This window comes from Apis mellifera, linkage group LG16 (genome assembly GCF_003254395.2).
Source record: "Apis mellifera strain DH4 linkage group LG16, Amel_HAv3.1, whole genome shotgun sequence".
Taxonomy (NCBI): domain Eukaryota; kingdom Metazoa; phylum Arthropoda; class Insecta; order Hymenoptera; family Apidae; genus Apis; species Apis mellifera.
This window is the reverse complement of record NC_037653.1, coordinates 921,520-936,264: the sequence shown is the minus strand read 5'-3', so window position 1 is coordinate 936,264 and position 14,745 is coordinate 921,520. Positions and strand designations below refer to the sequence as shown.

The window sequence follows — 14,745 nt, the reverse complement described above, 5'->3', positions numbered from 1 at the left end:
TGAATTAATAAAATTCTTTATACACGATTCCTCTTCTGAAAGCTTTTCTTTTTTTAATATTAAAGATTTAACAAATGATCCAGTATAAAAATTTATACAGTATTAAAATTTATTTACAATTTTGTACATTTATTAACAATTTTATTTTGTTACAAATTATTATTATTTATACATTATACATTATAAATAAAACAATTATTATTATAATAATATAATAATATTATAATAACATTATTATAAGAATATGTCTTTCTTTTTTGAGATTCTAGAATCAACAGATAATTCTTTTTCAATCGATATTCTTTAAATATCTAATTTTCTTTCTGAACGTTTTTCCCAAGCTAACAGTACAATAATATAATTAACATTTCTTCAATATTATCTTTAAATTATTTCTTTTTAAATTTAAAAATAGATATATATATATTATTATTATTATTATTTATATATATATATATATATTTATATTTAAATAATAATAATAAATAATAACAAAGAATATAATAATAATAAACAATTATTAACAGAGTCCAGAAAATTTATTGAAAAAATGAAAAATTGATTTTTAAACTTAATATCCAATTATCTTTTATAATTTTTTTTAGAAATTTTGAAGAAAATATTTAATATTTTAAATATTCTTTGCATATTGTTCTTAATAAAGATAAACATTTTTAATTTATTTAATAATTATATACAACGTTTAATGGTTTTATTACTCCTATAATGGTGTGATAAAATAAATACATTTTACTCTATCTTTAAATTTCACATAATTTAGTGAAGATTAATTCAATCATCATTTGTATATTGAGTTCCTTTAGTTTTTCTCTAGAATCATCCATCTGAAAATATCTCACACTGAACATAGTATATTAACATTCTGTATATCATTTTAGAAATAAATGAAGTACAAGGAAATAGAATACAGAACAAATTATAGAATTATAGAATTTTTAATGTGTTTGGAAGTTTCTTTGATTACTGTGAAATTTCTTTTGTGAGATTTTTTTTTTCATCAATTTTTCTTATCTTTTTTTAACATTAATATTAAAGATTTGAATCGTGATATGAATGATTCATGAGCATCCTTATTCAAAAAGTTTTGTTTACAATTCTGTACATTTATTAACAGCTTTATTATAATACATTATAATACATTCTGTTATATTATTACATAAAATAATATGTTACTATTAAGATGTTATTATATTTCTATATTATATTACATATAATACAATATCATTACAAAAATATGTCTTTTCTTCTTGAGATTCCAGAATCAATAATTCTTATTTAAAATTATTATAATATTTTTCAGATTAACAATTTAATTGTATTATAACATGTTTTTCTTATTTAATCGACATCTTCCAAATATTCTATTTTAATCTTGAATATTTTTGTTAAATTAACATGTTATGAAATACTGTCATTTCTGTAATTTTAATTCATCTTTTCTGAATCAAATTTTTAATTATTTCTTTTTAATTAATTATTAGTTAATTATCATATATGTATATCATTAATTTTGAACAAAAACATTTTTGGAAAACATTTTCTGTTGCGTGAGTATATATTCGTGAGCATATACAGAATAATTTATTGTGCGAATTATTTTATTGTAAGACGAATCGTAATTAATCGTTTTTATTTAACAATATCGTAATTATTTAACAATATTTGCAATAATTTGCAATAAAATAAAAAATTACGAATTCTATTGAGATAATAGAAAATGAAAAATATTAACGCATTGGAAATTTAAATTCCCACTGAATGTTTCATCTACTGATTAACAATAATTTATTTTATTTTCAACGAAGGAAAAAAATTTAAATTTATAGCATTTTGCATTGTTTTAGCATTGTATTTGAATTTGTTTCACTGAATATTTCATCTACTGATCAATGATAATTTGTTTTATTTTCAAAAAAAAAAAAAATTGAAATTTGAAATGGATATTTAAATTTGTCCCACTGAACGTTTCATCTACTGATTAACGATAACTTATTTTCATCTTTTGGAAAGTCAAGAAAAGATGGAATCAAATTTAAGGTATGGTAGGAAATGATTGATTTTTTAATTATGGAAATTGCAGAAAAAGATAAGATAAGATTTCTTCTTTAATATTTTTTAAGAATTTTATCAATCTTTTTTGTCAATCAAAACAAATTTCATAATCACCTATATCTTTTCTTTTCAATATAATCCATTATTGTAAATTGTAAATAAATTTCAATGTATATATGTATACTGGTGAAAGATATGGAAAATAATAATAGATTTTTTGAAATAATAATATATACTTCAAAAAGTCATTTACTGTTAGATATAATAACTGGAATATTTTGGAATATTTGTTAAAATATTAATACATTATCATTGTTGTAATATATTATCAGTTATGATAATAATAATGTATATATATTTATAATATCTCTTATAATTTTATATTGCCTACTGTTCAGTTATTATCATTAATAATGGTAATTGATAATTTTCTGCATCAAATAATGTTAAAATGATGACAGAATAAAATGGTCAAAATTCCAATATCTATTGATTTTTTTATTCAAAAAATAAATATAAAGATCAGGTTTAAAATATTAAATATAATTGGGAATCATGGATGATAATGGTATTGTTCTTTCTAAAATTAATAGATGAATGTTTTTTTAAATTAATTATCTGTAATAAATAATGAAATGTTTGGAATTTGAAGGAAATTTTAAAAGAAATTTAATATTTCTAGTTTCTAAACTTCCACATTTAAATTTATTCATAAGATTTTCTGGATTTAAATGTCTATGTAACATATTATATAGTTACTAAGATTAATCGCGGCAGTTGATTATTTTCTACATATTGATGATGAAACAAAGTTGTCAAAATTTTAATGCCTATTATATAATTAATAGCTTAATAAAATTAGATAATTAATAGCTTAATAAACAATAGAAAACAATAGTATTTTCTAGAATCAATATAATGATTTGAAAATAATTTGGAACTCATTAATCAAAATTATATCGTAAAAATAGAAGACATGCAAGATTATTTTGAATTTTATAAATAAGTTTGAATTTTATAAATGAATTTTATAAATTAAAATATTCATGAATGATAAACAAGATTCTTTGATATTATGCACATACACAAATTTTTTAAATTCAATTGTTTTATTCAAAAATAATAAATACAAATATTATATGAATTAATCGTAAAATCGTATTGCGATAATGTAGTAGCAATTGAAGAAACATTGAAAGAATACAAATGTTTCTTGTGTTTAAAGACTAATGAATAAAATTTAAAATTCCAATAAAAATTGCAATTCTCATGTTTGTAACATTTAATAAGAAAATGAATTATATTAATATAATTATATTAATATAATAGAATAACAAAATAAATTACATCGTTAAAACACTGAAAAATAAAGCATTAATTTGCTTATAATAATTTTATATTTGATCATGCTGTTATAGTTGATGAGAAATAGGAATAATGCGGTCCGAGTATGATCATCAGATAATCTTGATAGATTAGATCTTGTTGTTTCTCCATTTAGCACATCTTTTTATTATTTACATAAAGTCTATTTATCTTATCAATTTAAAAGATTTGAGGATATTTAGTTTATTTAAATATTTTATTTAATTAAATACTTAAAATGAAAAATCACTGGCGCATTTAAAATTTTAGCGCAGCTGCATATTTACGCGAATTTTTTCGTTTACAATCTCAATTATTTCAATTATTATCTTTTGTCAGATATATTTATATTTTTAAGATAAAAATCTCGTCCAAGTTTATGGTACGATTTAGAAATTTTTAAGATATTTAATCAATAAAATAAAAGTAAGAATTACTTTATCACTTTTATTATTAGTTTTTTAATTTTTAATTTGAATAGCTATCATGAATCTAAATGATTCAATAATCAGTTTGTTGAAATGAATGCCATGATAGACGACATAGGGAATATTCAACTTCTTCCAATTTTCAATACTCCTTATTTATCAAATGGATATTGATATAAACGATATTTTATCTTTAATCATTTAAGTTATTATATTAAAGAATTAGCACAAGAGACAAGGTCTTTTTAGCATCATTTTTGTTAATTTTATTATTTATTTATTATTGATTCTTTTCAATTTTTTTATCTTTCTATACAATATTTTTTTCATTCAACACAAATTTTGCATGCACATATCAAGTTCATCAAGTTTGAATATACATAATTCAGAAACTATATTCAGAAATAGATATTGTTATAATTCACGTATATTTTATAAAACAAATAATAAATATTTATTCAATTATAATTGTTCTCTTCTAATCAAAATTGTAATCTGATTTACTCATTGACCATCGTGCAAGATAAAAAATATAACTGATTTAAAAGAATTTTAAGAGGAAATTTGAAAGATTTTCAGCAAGTAATTTTTCAAAAAGAACAATTATATTTATCTATATTCCATTCCACATTGCCATCAATTATTTGAAAAAGAATTATATAATTTCCTTTCCACGATATATGTTTATTAATCATTGACTATTTATTAATAATATATTAAGTTATAATTATTTATAACTTATTTATTAAAAGGATTTTTGATTTTAATAATCATGAAATTTAATAATCATTTTTGTTGAAATCATGATTTCTAAATAATTTTCTTACATGTATATATATATATATATATATATATATATATATATATTTATAGAATATATTTGGAAAATATAAAAATTGATATATAAAAATTTCACTTATTTATTAAATAATAAGCTTTGCTTAAATAAAGAGAGATAGAAATAAAACAAGACAATGTTGAGATGAAAATAAGTTACTTCTTTTTATTTTATGTTGTCTTACTTCATTTTATACGAATTTCAATTTAATAAATTTATTGAATAAATATTCAATAAATTATATATATATATATATATATTAAAATATATTATATATACTTTTATATATTATATAATATTCTATATAAAATTGTTTTAAATCAATATAACTTTATAAAAAAAAATTATATAACAATAAACTCGAATTTATTTTAAAGCGTGAAATCTCTAGTTTTATTTTTTTTTCTCAAAGATATCTTGCATCACATAGAAAATTCAATTTATAAAAATATTAAAAAATTTTGCTCGTAATTGAATGCGTATAGATCTAGATAGGAAGGATATTTAAAAACGACTTTTTCCTGCGCCTAAACTTGCTGTACGATTTTTTTTTCATTTATTAAATTTTAAAATATTAGGATTGGATGACATGAGTATAAAAAACATTAAATTTATATTATTTTTAAATTTTGATAATAATTATTATTATTATATAATTTATTTATCATTGCAACATAATTTTCCCTACTTACATTATAATGTATATAAAATCCAAAAAAATTGCAAACAATTATTAAAAAAATTTTGGAATAATATAAAAATAATTTAATAATTTTATCATTCAAAAGAATAATTTGTTATTCAACAAAGGAGAATAATTTCGTATTGTCTTACATTGACTAAGAAATTGCTTGGAAATTATTGTATGAATATATACGAGTTGGAATATATTGAAATATATTTTAAAATTAATTTAATATTTTTTATTAAAGAGAAGAGAATGAACTCTAAAAAGAGAAAGCTAAATATCTTAAGAAATTGTAACTGATTCTTTTTTGTGCCATGCAGATTAGAGAATAAAAAAAGAAAACAACAAAATCTCGCTTCTTTATATCAAATGTATCAAAATTCATTATTTTGGAAAAATTTTTTCAATATTCTATTATATAGAAATTCTTCAAAAATTCAGAATATTATTCATTTTAGATAATTTTTAAACATTTTGAACATAAAATTTTAAAATTTAAAATATATTTTGATTATTTAATTGTATTACGAATATTAAATAATTTATAACAAAAATTTATATATATCCAATGATTATATGGATATAATTACATAAAACTTTAATACATGGAAAACAAATTCTAGATCAATGTATATATTTTATTTCCAGGATATTTAAAAAAAAAATATATATATAATTAAAGAAAATAAAAAATAAATTTCACAAAATAATATCAAATTACTTATAAATAAATATAATTTTATTGAATATTTTTTATGAATATTTTATGAATTAAAGTTTTGCAGTTTTTAAAATCTTTTATTTGACTTCTTCTCAAAAAGTTTTTATTCATATAAAATAAGTAAAAGTAAATTAAATCAAGAAAGCATAAAATTATTTTTAATTTTTTAAATCGTTTTAATTTATATGTGCAGCATCACTGAAATGTTATTATGTCAATTGCATTTAGAATAATAGTGTTCACGCACTCTAATATAAAATTACTTTTTATATAAAAGATTAAAGCAAAACAATTTTTAAATTCCTCTACCAAAATTATAAATAATAACTGTTCACGACTCGGTGATGCCAGTGAAAGGAATACAATATTAATATATAAAACAATAAGACATGTTGTCAAATATATATTAGATATATTATAATAATAATAATTAGTAGAGTTTCAAATTCCATTAATTAATTTAAATTTATATTTACAGAAAATATTATGACTCCATCAGATTGTGGACAACATGAGGATTTATATCTTCTTCATGATAGTGGTGATAGGAATACAAATATTTATATATAAAAAATACAGCCATCGAATGTGCCTTATTTTTTATTAAACTTCAATTCTCATACGATTTATAATTTAACCCAATATTTGTGGAAAATATTGTAAAATATTATTTGGTTTTATGCAATTATATCATTATTATACTATAAATAATGAAAGAGCATGCATATGAATTATTGGTCTAAATATTGAAAATGGACACAAAAATGGAAAAATATAAACAATTGTTATAAAGTGATAAATTATCTAACAGATTTTGAATTATTTTATATCATACTTGTTTTAAATAGTTTTTGAATTTTAATATATCCTAATTTTTCCAACCAAATTTTGATAATATATATTTTTAAAATCAAAATGAATTTCAAAGAATTTGGAATTTAATCTTTTATAATTATCAATTTTGTATTAACAAAAATATAATGACATTTGAAATGGAGTTGTAATTGGAATTGTAAAAATATTATTACATTTTTTAATGTACTATATATAAATATTATTGATTATATTTTTTAAATAGTAACGCACTTTTATTATATATTATTATTTATCATTTTATATTTCATTTTATTGCTATATATAACTTTTTAATAATATTTCCAATAATATATTTATATGAAATTTTTTAAATGATTTTTTTTTATTTTTAACAGAATAGATTAAAAATTCAAAATTTGGTCAAAAAAATTAAGACATCCTGTATTTAATATTTTTTTGCAATTAAAATCATTTAAAAGATTAAAATTTATTTCTTTGAATATAAAATAATAATATGGAAATATTAGAAAAATAAATAATAGATTGAAACAATAAGAAAGCATAAATAAACATAATTTTTAAACAATATTTTTTATTTAGTATGACATAATTTTTTATACAATTGAAAAAAAATTTTGTAGAAATAAAATACGATTCAAGAAAATTTCAAACAAACAGTAAAAATTCAAGATTATAAGAAGTCACATATTAACTTGCGACTAGTTAAAACTTAATGATGAAATCTTCAATTATTTTTGTTTTTAATTTTATTTGAATTTTTAATATTTTAATTTGCTAATATTGAAACCCTTAAATCTGTTTTTTTTGTTCAATAGAGCTAGATGTATTCTATTTTATTTGAAATAGAATATATATTGGAACAAATATATTGGAATCTTACTTCTTTTATTTATTAGATTAAGAATTTAAATTTCAAGATTGAACGATAATAAAAAAAATAAAAAACGATAATAAATAATAGAATTAAAAACATTCGAATTAATTAACATTATGGATTGATAAAGCATGAACGAAAGAAATATATATATTTTTAAAAATATTTTTGTGATTTTATTCACATTGCATTTTGTTTTACATAATAATTATTGGAATAAAATTGTTAATATTCCGGATATTAAAAAAATTTATAGAGCAATAAAATACATGCTATAAAAAAAATAATAAGAATAAAAAAACCAGAAAAATTCGAATAAATGAAACGAAATCTTGAATCTTATTTATTTTTTATTATTAATATTTTAGCAATTCTAGATTTAGAATCATACAATTAGACTATAAAATTCGAATTCGATTCGATTGAACATGAAATTATATACAACTTAAATTAAATTTTATCTTATTATTTTTATTATTAATAAATAATAAAAATTATAATTTATATTTTGAATGAAGCATAGAATAAAACTATGTGTATTATATGTAAATATTTTTACATTAGAAATGTTTACAAAAGTCTATCTTATCATTGTTGATATCAATAAACTTTATATTTTGAATTTTAGAATATGATTATATATATTCGATATAAAAAATTTATAAAAATTCATATTAATATTGTTATTATCAATAAATTTTTATTCTATATTTTGAATATATTTTATTTTTCACTTGCAGCAATAAAAAAATTATTTTACGAAATTAAAAATTTAATATTATAATAAAAGTTATTTGTAACATAGCAACAACTTGCAATCTTTATATAATTTGGATCAATTGTGTCAATTTTCCAATGTGAACCAATGAACTTGACTAACATATCCAAAAATCAATCATTGATTATGATGACATGGAAACAGCACTCATATTATATTTGAATAACACTTATATAATTATGATTTATTTCAAACTTAGATATCAACATAGACATAGATATATTGATTTAATAAGTTTTGATTTCAAAAATAAAAGAATATGTGGACCAATGAACTTGACTAACATATCCAAAAATTAATCATTCATTATGATGACATGGAAGCAGCACTTATTATATTTGAATAATAAAAACTTATATAATTATGATTCGTTTCAAACTTAGACATCAACAAAGACATAAATATATTGATTTAATAAGTTTCAAAAACAAAAGCACATGTGGAAACAGCACTCATATTATATTTAAATACTTATATAATTATAATTTTTTCAACTTAGACATCAACAAAGACATAAATATATTGATTTAATAAGTTTCAAAAACAAAACAACATGTGGAAACAGCACTCATATTATATTTAAATACTTATATAATTATGATTTTTTCAACTTAGACATCAACAAAGACATAAATATATTGATTTAATAAGTTTCAAAAACAAAAGAACATGTGGAAACAGCACTCATATTATATTTAAATACTTATATAATTATGATTTTTTCAACTTAGACATCGACATAGATATAGATATATTGATTTAAGAAGTTTTGATTTCAAGAATGAAAGAACATGTGAAAACAGCACTCATATTATATTTGAATGATACTTATATAATTATGATTCATTTCAAACTTAGACATCGACATAGATATAGATATATTGATTTATATATTGATAAGTTTTGATTTCAAGAACAAAAAATGAAACAAAACCGATGAAAAGATAAACAGTGTTTGTACAGAAAAACGCATAGAAAAACTATTTGCATGTATATACATATTGATATACTTGAATACATTGTTCCAACATGTAGATATGTTGATAACATGTTATATATAACATGTTATATATATGATATATATAATATAGAAATTACAAGAGCTTATATATATATTTCTACTATAAAAGTAACTATAAAAATACAAAATAAGTTGATCGGCTGATTATAAGAAAACTGCACTATCGACATTAGGAAAATTATAAAATGTCTAATTCACTAAATTATGTTTATTGTATTATTGTATTATTGTATTATTGAACTTTGTATGATTGTAAAATATAAATTTAATGTAGAAGATATATTAAAAATTGCAACAAAAAGTATGAAAATAAGATATATTTTCTATGAAAAATACATAAGTTCTAATAAACCAGAATTTTATAAATTCAAACTCACTTCAAAAAGAAAAAAATTATCGTTTTAAAATTTTAAATATCATTTTCGAAATATTGAAAAATTCTATTATATGTAAGAAAGACAATTATCATTTTAAGATTTTAATTATTATAATATTATATATATATACAACACATGATTTGATATTTTATCCTAGTTAAATTAAATGAATCATAATTAATCTTTTCTTATTTTTCACATTATACTTCAAATAAACTAAATAATAATGCAAAATTATTTTACAATTTTTTTTATTTGTAACAGAAAAAAAGTTACAGTTCTCTTCAATTACTAGACTTATTTTGTTTATTTAAATATAAAAAACATATAGTCTCGAATATCTTGTTTAGAAATTTTGTAAATATAAAAAATTATAAAAACAGTAAAGTAATGATCTTCGGCTGATATTATATACATTGATCAAATTGTCGAAAGAAATATAAAAATATAAAATAGCAAATCAATTGTTACAAACAAATATATTACGTAACTTAATCGTAATTTTGAAAATTATGAACAATGTTCGTGTTCAGCAGGACTTAGTGAATATCATGAATATATATATGTACAATATATACAATATATTATGTACAATAAGAAAATATAAAATCTACTCAAATTATACATTGAAGCAATTTATAATCGCTTTTTGTTCATAAAAGAAACTCTTTTCTAGAAAAAATGATTTGAAGAAACCATGGTGTATTCAAATACATAAAAAGCATAAAAAGAACAAAAAAATGTCAATAACTTATTACAATCGAATTATACATTTAATCGACTTAAGATTTTTTTATAGATGAAATTCTATTTTACAAAAAGAAAAAATTTAAGAAAGCTACAACGAGTGTGTGACCCGGAGAAGACAGGAAATACAAAAAGAATAAAAAAAAAAACTTATAATCGCTTTTTATTCATAAAAGAAATTCTTTTCTAGAAAAAATAATTTGAAAAAGCCATGGTGTATTCAACCAACATAAAAAGCATAAAGAGAACAAAAAAAAATGTCAATAACTTATTACAATCGAATTATACATTTAATCAACTTGAGATTTTTTTATAGATGAAATTCTATTTTATAAGAAAAAAAATTTAAGAAAGCTACAACGAGTGTGTGACCCGGAGAAGACAGGAAATATAAAAAGAATAAAAAAAAAAACTTATAATCGCTTTTTGTTTAGAAGAAATTCTTTTCTAGAAAAAATGATTTGAAAAAGCCATGGTGTATTCAACCAATATAAAAAGCATAAAGAGGACAAAAAAAATGTCAATAACTTATTACAATCGAATTATACATTTAATCAACTTGAGATTTTTTTATAGATGAAATTCTATTTTATAAGAAAAAAAATTTAAGAAAGCTACAACGAGTGTGTGACCCGGAGAAGACGGGAAATACAAAAAGAATAAAAAAAAAAACTTATAATCGCTTTTTGTTTATAGAAGAAATTCTTTTCTAGAAAAAATGATTTGAAATAGCCATGGTGTATTCAACCAACATAAAAAGCATAAAGAGGACAAAAAAAATGTCAATAACTTATTACAATCGAATTATACATTTAATCAACTTGAGATTTTTTTATAGATGAAATTCTATTTTATAAGAAAAAAAATTTAAGAAAGCTACAACGAGTGTGTGACCCGGAGAAGACGGGAAATACAAAAAGAATAAAAAAAAAAACTTATAATCGCTTTTTGTTTATAGAAGAAATTCTTTTCTAGAAAAAATGATTTGAAATAGCCATGGTGTATTCAACCAACATAAAAAGCATAAAGAGGACAAAAAAAATGTCAATAACTTATTACAATCGAATTATACATTTAATCAACTTGAGATTTTTTTATAGATGAAATTCTATTTTATAAGAAAAAAAATTTAAGAAAGCTACAACGAGTGTGTGACCCGGAGAAGACGGGAAATACAAAAAGAATAAAAAAAAAAACTTATAATCGCTTTTTGTTTATAGAAGAAATTCTTTTCTAGAAAAAATGATTTGAAATAGCCATGGTGTATTCAACCAACATAAAAAGCATAAAGAGGACAAAAAAAATGTCAATAACTTATTACAATCGAATTATACATTTAATCAACTTGAGATTTTTTTATAGATGAAATTCTATTTTATAAGAAAAAAAATTTAAGAAAACTACAACGAGTGTGTGACCCGGAAAAGACAGGAAATACAAAGAGAATAAAAAAAAAATATATTAATGACTATATATTATTATATATTATAATATATTATAATATATTATATTTATATATATATTTATCAATTTAAGTAATATAACCAATTTAAGAGAATTTCTTTTAGTAATATAGAAGAGATTCTTTTCTACAAGAAGAGAGTATAATCAAATTATATATTTGTCAATTTTAATCAATATAATCAACTTAAGATAGTTTTTATATAAAAACAAATATTAAAGAAAATTAAAATATAAGACAGGAAGCATAAAAAAAAATGGATATCGAAGAAATCCTTTTGAAATATATTCAAAATTAATAGAAGTAAAGAAATGGGATGTAATGAATATCGAGGCGAATTGAAACGTTCATTCTCTATCTTATATTTACTTATAGGTAAATATAATAAGTAATTTAAATGTATTCTTTATCTCTTCGATAAAACAAAATTTATAATAAAATATTTCGATCAAAATTATAAGTTATCACAATTTATTCATTTTACGAAGGAAATAATTTAATGATCAATCGCAATAAAATATAAAGTATTTACGAAAACTAATTTATTTTGCAAAAAAAAATTATAAATAATTTTTTCTACATATTTGTGTATTATTGTATTATTTTTTTAAATTAAAATAAATTATAAAGAAATAATTATGTAGTGTAACATAATTTTAATTAGAAATAGTTAACAATTAGTTAACAATTAATAAAGTAAAATATATATTTCAGATTTACCAATAATTAAATTTTAATAAAAAAATTTTTGTAAATATTTGAAATATTGAATTTTTGTAAATATTTATATATTATTTTGCAAGTTTTGTTCTATTTGTGATATTATATTCCAGATTCTAGAAATGAAAAATATAAATAATTGATATAAATACTGATAAAAATGTATATTGATATACATAATTGTGAAATATGTTATTATTGCACAAAAGTTTATTAATACTAATAATTTATAACTTGTTATAAAATTTCATTAAAGTAATATTAGTTCAAGTAAAAGAATTCTGATGTTTTATAAAAATTTTATGGAATTTTGTATTATATTTAATGTCTATTTTTTCATTTTATAAATTTTGAGTAACCTAGACAAGAATAAATATTAAAATATTAAAGTTTTCTTCTTTATAAATCAATATCAATAACTAAAGTTATCAAAAATTATAAAGTTTAAGAATTATCATTCTTGAGAAATTTCAAATCATAGCAAATAATAGCAATTTCTGTATCATTTAAAATTTAAAATTTTTCAGCAAAACGGAAAAAGAAAGAATTAACAACTTTTAAAGATTAATACAAATAAATCTTAATTATCTTCAATGAAGATAATTAATATCTTCTAAATCTAAAATAAAATTGTACTTATTCTACAGATAAGAAGTAAAACCGTTTAGTTCCGTTTAGTTCAAAAACTGGATAAATCTACTTTTTAATAAAATTATATTTGTTGAAGTTTTATATATTTTATATATTTTATATATTATCAATTAGTACAAAAATTAAATTTAATTCTTATATAATATATAATAACTATAATAATTATAATAATTTATAATAATTATAATAATATATTTATTCAATGTAATTTTTGAAATTCCAATCTTTACAATTTTAAAATCATTTTTTTGCAAAAGTTTTCAATTAGTTACTTGTTATATTAATCATTTAATGGTAAAATTTTGTTTTGTAAATATATATAACGATTATACTTGCCAATCTACTTGATTTATTTATTATTAATAAAAAAAAATATGCTTTTTTATTTTTTACAAAATTTTCATAACAAAAGAAATTTCATTTTGAATATGTCATTATACAAAAATCAAATCATTTATGATTATTCAAACATTAAAGAATTAAGAATATATATAGTATATAAATCAGTAATAGTATTTATTTTTAGATGATAAATTTAAAGATACACTTATAATTAGAATGTGAGATAACATGAACATTTCATGAGTTTTTACAAGATAAATAATGTATATAAGCACAAGTTCATGTTTCAATATTTTTGTAAATACCATATACAATATCAATTTTAAATTAAACAGTTGTATTTTTTTTTTCACTGTAGTGATAAAAAAAGGTCTTTATTTACATTATTGCGTGTAAAGATAGTTCGAATAATAGAATGTTTCTTTAGTAAAACATTCGGATATTAAATATTAAATATTCGAATAATAGAAGTTCTACTATATATTCATTTTCAAACTTATAGAATATTTTAACGTTATTTCTCTAGACATAAAATTTTTTGAATGACATTTACTTCAATTATTAGAAAATAACATAAATAATATTTATTATATTCGTATTTATTATATTATTCATTTATTTTCATTTATTATATATTTCATTTATTATATTTATTAGTTATTATAATAATTATATTATATTTGGCAAAACTAATATTTAGAGGGAATCCTTGAGATATATATTATATAAATAAGATATTATATTTATATTATATATTATATTTAAGACATATATATAAGACATATACATTAATTAGAATATACATTAATTAGATTGATTGTCT

The 14,745-nt window shown here is 18.7% G+C and overlaps 1 protein-coding gene and 1 long non-coding RNA gene across 3 annotated transcripts in view; one reads left to right on the top strand and one right to left on the bottom strand.

Moving 5' to 3' along the window:
• The window catches only part of LOC107965660, a 36,372-nt gene extending 29,494 nt beyond the window's left edge, over nt 1–6,878 (top strand). Inside the window, exon 5 of the long non-coding RNA XR_003306339.1 lies at nt 6,592–6,878. This is a non-coding gene — a long non-coding RNA (uncharacterized LOC107965660). The remainder of the gene's footprint in view (nt 1–6,591) is intronic.
• Nucleotides 1–14,745, bottom strand: part of LOC726424 (metabotropic glutamate receptor) — an 81,070-nt gene that overhangs the window by 43,877 nt on the left and 22,448 nt on the right. The window lies entirely within an intron of this gene.